The sequence below is a fragment of the Eptesicus fuscus genome, chromosome 2 (genome assembly GCF_027574615.1).
Source record: "Eptesicus fuscus isolate TK198812 chromosome 2, DD_ASM_mEF_20220401, whole genome shotgun sequence".
Taxonomy (NCBI): Eukaryota; Metazoa; Chordata; class Mammalia; order Chiroptera; family Vespertilionidae; genus Eptesicus; species Eptesicus fuscus.
Genome location: NC_072474.1, coordinates 8,541,446 through 8,550,804, shown reverse-complemented (window position 1 = coordinate 8,550,804; position 9,359 = coordinate 8,541,446). Strand labels below are relative to the sequence as shown.

Sequence of the window (9,359 nt, the reverse complement as noted above, 5' to 3'; positions counted from 1 at the left end):
ATCTTCTTTGTGCAATTCTGAAGCAGAGATTGAATAATATTAGCTTTTTAGAGAGTGTGTGGCTTTTGAAGACTAATTCTTAACCCTTGAAGTTTGGAAGCCTGAGTCAGTTTATATCACAAATAGTCACAAGTTTGCAGTTTTCTTGGTACAACTCTCTTTCTCTAGGGTTGGTAGAACCAATTGAGACTTTATTTTGGAAAAAACACTTGATTTGGCTTTTAGTTGGGGGCATGGGTAAGAGGCAGTCCCCAGGCAGTAAACTCCCCCACTCCAAGGGTGAGTTGAAGACTGGGGCTGAGCCTCAGGCAGGTCTCCTGTGACCGCTGCTCCTCTGCACAGCTCCTTCCGCACAGGCTCAAGGACAGGAGGGACTGCAGTAGTCTTTCACGTGGATAAGACATCAGTCTCAGAAACCAGCTTCCTTTGGAGGGTCTCAATCTTCTTCACAACCACTGTCTTGGAGGAGCTGGTGCTGGTGTAGCTGAAGGAGTCATACCCCTGTCAGATCCCAAGTTGTCCTGGAAGCCCAGTTCATAGTTGAGATTCCCATAAATTGGGCTCAGCACACCCGAGTAGCCACTGGTGGTCTTGGTATGGATAATCATGTTCTGCGTCCCAGACTTCAACTCCATCCGGTTCTCCTCACCCTCCAACAGCCTGTAGTAGGTGCCAATCTCCATGTCCAGGGTCACCTTGAGATTCATGAGCTCTTGATACCCACATAGCTGCCGGACCATGTCCTGCTTGGCGGCCCTCAGAGCGGCTTCCAGCTCAGCCACTTTGGCCTGAGCTCCCCACACTTGGCATCAGCAAAGGTGGCCTTCAGGGAAGCCCTCTGGCCTTTGAGACCCTCGATAGCCTGGAGTGGGCTGATGTTTCAGTTCATTTCAGAAATATCAATCTTCCTGTGATGCAGGTCATCCCAGTCCTTCCCAGCCAATGTCTGCAGTTTCTCATATTTGATCTGGTACATGGTCTTAGCCTTGGCCTGGCTGCAGTTGGTGATCTTGACTGGGCCTTGACCTCTGAGTCGATGCCATCCAGGTCCAGGGTGTGGTTGTAGTCCATGGACAATACCACGGACATGTCAGAGATTTGGACCTGCAGCTCACAGATCTTCTCTTCATACAGCTGCCTGTAGAAGTTGATCTCAATGGTCAGTCCTTCCAGGTGGGATCCAGCTCTACCTTGTTCACGAAAGCTTCATCCACATCCGTCTTGTTGAGGACAACTTCATTGCTTCATTGTCAATCTCTGTGCTCTTGTTGATCTCATCCTCGTACTTATTCTTCAAGTACTCCACCAGCCCCTGTGCATTGCCAAACTCCGCCTTGAGCATCAGTCTTAGCTGCCATGGAAGGTTGCTGATGTAGCTCTGGGACATGTTGTCCATGTTACTCTGAGTCATCTTCTGCTGCTGCAGGAGGTTCCACTTGGTCATCAGAATCTTATTCTGCTGCTCCAGGCTCCGCACCTTATCAATGAAGGAGGCAAACTTGTTGAAGCTCTTGATCTGCTCCTTCTCCTGGTTGCACATGGATTGGATGTTGGGGTTCACCTCCAGCTTCAGGGGATTCAGTATGCTTTGTTTCACTTGGACAGCTGGGATGCTCCCCATGCTCCCAGCCCCGCCATAGCCCCTGTTCAGATTCATGCTGATGCCCAGGCCAATCTGGTAGCCATGCCCACCCAGAAAAAGGCCAAGGAGCTGATGCAGGTGCAGGGCCCACTTGAGTAGGAGTGGCTGCTGAAGCCCCAGGGGCCAAGCATAGACACCCGTAGGTTTTCTGGGTCTCCCTTATGGAGATGGTGGAGGTTGGAATGGAGGCAAGGGAGCCAAACCAGGCAGAGATTTGAGGAGACAAAAAGCTGCTTGGTAAAACTCTCTTGAATACTTAATAAACTTGTATTTAAATGAAGTCAGTGATATAATCTGGTAATTGAACAGACAGTTATCTTTGGGACTTTTTTGCTATATTTCTTTGCTTTTCTTCCCTCACATATTCATCTCAAACTCTCTTTTACTTGAATTAATGATAGTAAATATATTGAATCTATCTAGAACAGTGATGGACAACCTTTTGAGCTTGGTGTGTCAAACTTTGCCAAAAAACTGAGCATAACTTGGGTAGTGTGTCACTTTGAGGAAAAAACTAACTCCAAGACTCTAGTTGCAAATGTTTCATCCTCAGGAGCAGCAAATGTTTCATCTTCGGCATGCGGCCACGTGTCATCAGAAATGGCTACGCGTGTCAGTGATGACACGCGTGTCATAGGTTCGCCATCACTGATCTAGAACAATAAATACTTTTATACTTGTAATCTGCTATTCCCCTGAAGCATTTTAATCCATCTATAGGTTTTATTGAGCTTTATCTGCTCAATTTTTAATCTTTTACAGTTTAGGTTTTAAAAGCAATTGGCTTATATAACCAATAGAGGCCCGATGCATGAAATTCATGCAAGAGTAGGCCTTCCTTCCTCCGGCTGCCAGCACCGGCTTCCCTCCAGCACCCAGGACCCGGGCTTCCCTTGAAGGCCTGGCTTTGTCTGGAAGGTTGTCCAAAAGGACCTCTGGTCTAATTAGCATATTATTCTTTCATTATTATAGATAAGGCCCTGAATTTTGGGACATTCTCTTTTCTCTTTCATATCTTCTTATAATCACTAAATTCTTTCCTGAGATTATTATCTTTTTTTCTGGTATTTACATGCCAGACTCAATAAAAACTAACTAACACACACACACAATTTTTTCCCCAACATCTTCTCTTAGAGCTCCCTGTTCAGTACTCAGTTGTTTGCTTTCCAAATTACTCCATGTAACTACTTACCAAATATTTTGCCAATGATGAATACGGATGACCATATTTTTAGCCTCTGAAATCAGTTTCCTTGCTTTCTGCTATGTGATCACTAGGCCAGACATATGTTAAGTTTTTATTATGACAACACAATAACATAACATACTAGTAACCTGGCAGGAATTCTGCATTAATTAGCTAGATTCCACTGTGTTAATAAATTTACTCTGAGATATCAGTGGCTTAACACAGCACTGGCTTATTACTTGCTAATACTAGATGTCCAAAAAGCATAAGGCCCTGTACAATGTAGTTACTAACAGACCAGGCAGACCAAGGCTTTCATCTTATAATATCACTGTTTCAGTGAATGATCTCATAGCTATTTCAGAAGGGGAAGAGGTAGCTATCTACTGGCTCTTAAAGGTAAGGGAGGTGAGAAATACAAAGAAGCAGAGAGGTATTTGCTTAGTAGTAAATATCTCTGTGGAATACAGAAGGGCTCTTACTTAATATTAGGCTAACATAGGAGACAGAAGATATTTAGGGATTAAAATCATCACTGACAAATACTATATGATCACTGATTTTATTTCTCCTTTTCTGATTCTGGCCCTTGGGAAAAGGACCTTTCTAAGAGTATATTTTTATATCAATAGTAATATAGAAAAAGTTCTCCATATGTAGCATCATACATACTCTCCCCCCTCCCCTGCCCCCGCAGCCAACCTCCTTGGGATTAAATAATAACAAACAGAATTTTATAAAATATTTCCATTTTTATCTTTAAAGTTTGAGGTGGAGGAGATAAGTAGAAAGAAGACTACATCCTGTTCTAAGCTATTTCTTCCTCCAGTCAGAGGAATTATAAACTTTTAGAAGTAATTTGAGAGGTAATCTCATTCAAATTCCTCATTTTAAAAGGTGAGGAGAGAGAGACTTCCAGAGACTCACTTACTAAAAGTTACCCCACTAGCTATCGTCAGGAACTGTGAAAAGTCTAAAATATTACCCAACTCTCAGGCTAACAAGCTTATGTCCCACCACCTCACAGATGTTGGTAGAAAACATGATACTGCTGCATCAGAGACAAAGTACTTCATTACTCAAAAAAAAAAAAAAAAAAAAAGCCTGCATTTCATGTTCATGTGAGTTGTTTCCTTATGTTCCCCGAGTCCTGTGCAGGTGGGCCCAGCGGAGCAGTGCGTTGTGTTACCGGAAAACACTGAGCTTGGGACTGGGGGAATTCACTACTTTTATTGTGAGCAGAAGTGAGCATATTCTACCTCATTTTTCAAGGCTGCTTACTGCAATCATGACCCTGATAAGTGGCCCTACCTGGGCCATTAGGGCCTTTCATTTTGGCATACCTAGCATGAATGTGGAGACATGCTTGAGCTTCCAAAAGTTGGTACCAGAGTTAAGACTAGAACCAGCTCTCTAAAAAATGGCTAATATTTTCTTCTGATTGATAGATTAGCATTAGAATCAAATCTATTGACCTTTAATTATTTAATTTATGGTAAGACTTAGTCAAGGGCCAACAAATTTGTGTCAGCAAATCCTGAATTACAGGAAATTAGTCTTTTGAATATGTTATTATTTTACTTTTAATTTGTTCTCACTAGTCAACATTTAGGAATCTCTTACTCTGTGCCAACCTGGACTTGGGGGTGTGGGTTAAACAACAAATTAGAAGTCTTGACCTCACAGTGCTTATAAGACCCATGCATAAGAAAGTGAAAAACAAACATGAAGAAGCATATGTTAAGAGTGAAATGAGAAGAACAGAGTATAAGTTTATTGGATCCCAGAAAAGTTTGGAGATTTCTGGCTAGCTGTGGTCAGGAAGGATTCAGGAATAAAATGGAGAAAGGAAGATTGTTCTTAGAGAAGGGGGAGAACAATGAGTTCTATCATTCTTTATGTTCTCTCTGATTTTAAAAGTAAACATTAAAAGATACTCTTTAATGGCAACCATATAGGCATTTTTCTCTTTGTTTTATTCACTGCTCAATCTTCAGTTCTTTGAAAAATGCCTTGCCCATGTTAGAAGCTCATAAAAACACAATCAGTAAATGATGGTTGGAGGTGTGCATGGTTTGTACTGCTTGTCTTTAACATTTATCTTTTACACAACCCCCACATTCATACAACATATAATCCCTATATAGACAGTTTCTTAGTCACTGAATTGGGTCTTTCATATGGTTCTGATGAAATATAATTTCAGCTGCAATGTAGTCTGATTCTGGCCCTTGGGAAAAGGACCTGATTTAATGTGGCAGTAGAGGGAGATTTTTTAGCCAGCTCCAAATCTTCCTCAGTGTACCCAAATCTTCTTACTTTCTGAACTAAGGGGTCTCATGTGCCACCAGTGGCTTGGACCTTGTACACTCACATAGTGATTTTTTTTACCCAGACTAACTTACCTTTTCATGTACTACTCTCTGCATCCCACTTCTTCCTCTACTCACTCTGAACTGGAGGCTCAGGGTTGTGGAGGCCACATAAGTGCTGATGCAGAGCAGGGCAGCCTCCTTTTATCTTGCGCCCAGTGCATATTGAGCCCTTCAGGCAGAGGTTTAAGGACTAGAGAGAGCTACAACACCCATAGGTGGGGCATGGAGAGGGGACAAGTCTAAACTTCTGTAGTTTCTTGGGACATCTGGCATTTCTTTCACCTGTCATCAATTCCTGACATTCCCACATGCCTGCAAGTATTTTTTTCACCATGTTGCTTGGACTTGGAAGGGCAGTAGTACCACAACTATTATTATTATATAGCTATATATAATAGCTAAATAGCTATATAGCTATTTATTATTTTTTATTCTTACGGGGATGAAACCCCTTTGAAGTCACGTATGTTCAACTTTTCAACATTTTACTTTCAAATGTATAATCAGAAAAGTAGATTACCTATATTTTGCTTTTGAGCCATATATATTATGTCTACTACTAATGCTAACCATGTAATTTTATAGTGAAACTTTAAATTGGTCGAAGATAGTCATATCAATAATTAAAAATAAGAACAAATAAATAACTTAGTAACTACTGGGATGCTTTTGGAAGTATTTTCCATATGCATTATAAAGTGGTCCATTTAGAAATACGGTCATTAAAATAAATCGCTAAGTAAAAGTATTATAGATTATAGAGACCTTTTCCCAGATAACGAGTGACACATTTTCACATTGTTCTTCATAAAAATTTAATTTTGTTGATGCCTTATGGATCTAGTTAGTCCAACAATGATTAATATGACTTTTAATTTCCTTAGAAGTAAGCTATTAAATTAGATGTTGTGCTGAAAGACTCATTCTATAGAAATGTCCTTCAGTTTAAAAATCTTCCTATTACAAGGATATAGATTTCAGAGGGGGAAATAAAACGAGCAGCCTGAGAGGAATACCAGAGGGTCCAGCGTTGTCCAGAGGAGCTGTGAAGCCCGGTGTAATTCCAGGTGGTGCTCACTAGGGTCACAATGGAAGTAGGACTGGAAAAAGGATTGCTCTGTCTGAATCTTTCATGTCTAGGCTAATTCTAGTGACTCAAGCTTGTTAGCCTGTGTCCAAGTTGGGAAGATGGAAACCTGACAACAATTTAGTTTCCCTGTTGGATATACTCTGGCCCAGGTTACCTAGAGGCCAGCCAAGCTGTAGGTGGAGATACTGACTTAGTGAAATATTATGATCTGGTCCAAGCGTTTTCACTAAGTATCAACTTTTCCACTTCCATATGTCGGCTAAAACCCTGTAACCATGACAAAAGTCAGTGCCTGAAAGTATCCACGGTGTTATCGTCTGAATGCTTGTTCCCCCAACACCAAATTCATATTTTGACATCTTAACCGCCAAAGATGAGGTGGGGCCTTTGGCAGAGACCTCACAAATGAGACTTAGTGCCTTATGAAAGAGTCTCCAGAGAAATCCCTAGCCCTTCCAGTTTTAGAGGATGCAGTTGAAGTCACCAGCTAAACCAGGAAGAGACCCTCACCAAAATGCCACCCTGCTAGTGCTCTGATCTCAGACTTCCCAGCCTCTAGGACTGTGAGACATAAAAGTTTGTTGTCATAAGCCACCCAGTAGAACGTCCCTCTCACAATCTGGGACCACTGGCTTTTAACCGCTCACCTGCCTGCCTGATTGCCCCCTAACTGCTCCTCTGCCGGCCTGATTGCCCCCAACTACTCTCCCCTGGTGGCCTGATCACCCCCAAGGCTTTTATTAGTATAGATATGACCCTTCACAGAAAATTTTACTAACCCTGCTTTACAATAAGGGCTTGACAATTGAATCATTGGATTCAGACACCAAGATTTCCTTTCTTTGAATAGTGGAGGGAATAATTATCTTGTCTTTAAGTTGCCCTGAAATTAAAATGAGATAATGACTTAGAAAAGTATAAAAGCATCATATAAAGACAACTGTCTTTTTCATGTACTGAAAAGACAATAAATTGATAAAATGAAAAACACTATTTTTTTATTTTCCCCCTTCCTTCCTTTACAGCCTTTATTTAAACTTTGAAATTTATAAAAATTGCACTCCTATTTTCATTTCTTTACATTCAATATTATTTTGTGTTGGTTTCAGGTTTTATATTAGTTACAAAATAGTGGTTAGACAATCATATACTTTACAAAGTGTTCTCCGATATTTCCAGTACCCACCTGGCATCAAACCATCATTACAACACTATTGACTATATTCCTTATTTAAATGTCAATGGGTTTACAGGTTCCTTTCAGTCTTTCTTTTGTGTTGTTCGCCTTTCGTTTTCTTTCTCACTTCTTCATCACTTTCCTTATGTAGTATCTCAATTGGCCCTCAAAGCTCAGTGAAGGCACTGGGACACGCTTAATCCATTTTACACACCAGGACACTGAGGCCAATTCCAGTTGGCTGCGGAACTTGGCTCAGTAACCCCCTGCCCCCGGGTCTCTGGAGCAGGTAGAAAGCTTCGCACTCTTAGCCAAGGCATGCTCTGCCATGGGGCAGGGTGGTGTGAGCTTGCTTTTGGGTCAAGGAGGGAGCAGGAGTCACCTCCTCTGAAGTGTGAAGGCCGCCTGAGAGAGGCCCATTAGCACTGGGAGCTTCTCTGAACCACATCAGTCAGTCCAGTACCCTGCAGTGCAGCACCCCTCCACTGAGGTGGCACCACCCCTCAACCCCTGCCTCAGGGGTGAGGGTCCTTGTCCCTCTGCCAGGAGTCCTTCCATGCCCCTTGATCCCTGGCCTGGCCCACCCGTGTCTTGGGGCCACTGCAGAACCTCTCTCTCTCTGCAGTGAGGCAGATCCCTGCCCTAGGTCTCCGCAAAGCTGTGAATCTGTGGCCCGAGGCCCGGTCTGGGTCTCAGCAACCCCATGCCTGCAATGTTCCCAGGGCCCAGCTGTGCCTCCCTGGGCAGCGATGTTCCCGGGGCCCCATGGGAGTGGCTAGGCTGCCAGCCATGCCTCCCCTGGGCTGTGATGTTCTTGGAGCCCCACAGGAGCGGCTAAGCAGGCCCAGCTACTCCTCCCCGGGGCTGCGATGTTCCTGGGGCCCCACAGGAGTGGCTAGGCTGCCAGCCATGCCTCCCCTGGGCTGTGATGTTCTTGGAGCCCCACTGGAGCAGCTAAGCAGGCCCAGCTACTCCTCCCCAGGCTGCATTGTTCCCAGGGCCCCACAGGCGTGGCTAGGCAGTCTGCTGCCCCTCCTGGGCCTGTGATGGACCTGGACCCCTCAGGTGGCATCTGGTGCTGCCCACCCCACACCCCCTCCCTGGCCCGATGGACTGGTACCTTGTGGGTGGTGTATTCCTGCAATAGGGCTTCCTGCTGCACTCTCTGCCGGCCCGCCTGCTTGCTTCCCTTCTCTGCCAACCCCGCCTGCTTGCCTCCCTTCTCTGCCGGCCCGCCTGCTTGCTTCTTCGCAGCTTCGTGGCTTCTTTCTACGCTGTCTTGATATGCAAATCAACCGCCATCTTGGTTGGGTTAATTTGCATACTCACCCTGATTGGCTGGTGGGTGTGTCTTGGGCATAGCGAAGGTGTGGTCAATTTGCATATTACTCTTTTAGTAGGTAGGATTAGAGGCCCAGTGCACAGATTCATGCACCGGTGGGGTCCCTCAGCCTGGCCTGCGCCCTCTCACAATCTGAGATCCCTCAGAGGATGTCAACCTGCTGGTTTCGGCCCCATCCCCGCAGGCCTGTGGGAGTGCACTGACCACCAGGGGGCAGCTCCTGTGTTGAGTGTCTGCCCCCTGGTCGTCAGTGCACATCATAGCAACTGGTCAAACAGTCGACCGGTTGAACGGTCAACTGGTCGCTTAGGGTTTTATATATATATAGATTTCATTAATTATTCACTGGTCTTTAGAAGTACCAGATATTCTACTGGGCCCTGGAACATACAAGCAGATTAAAGACATAGTCCTAGTCCTCAAGGGCCTTGTGCTTTAGGTGAACAATGATTTTCTTCCTTGAGATTTTTGTGTACACAACAAAAAGGGCTACTTCTGTGGTACTGGGACTGCCCAGTTCTTGGCTTTAAATTTGTGGCAT

At 44.1% G+C, this 9,359-nt stretch overlaps 1 pseudogene; it reads right to left on the bottom strand.

The window, feature by feature from the left end:
• Positions 1–387: 387 nt before the first annotated feature.
• On the bottom strand, positions 388–5,263 carry LOC103294970 (keratin, type II cytoskeletal 8-like; annotated as a pseudogene).
• Positions 5,264–9,359: the final 4,096 nt, after the last annotated feature.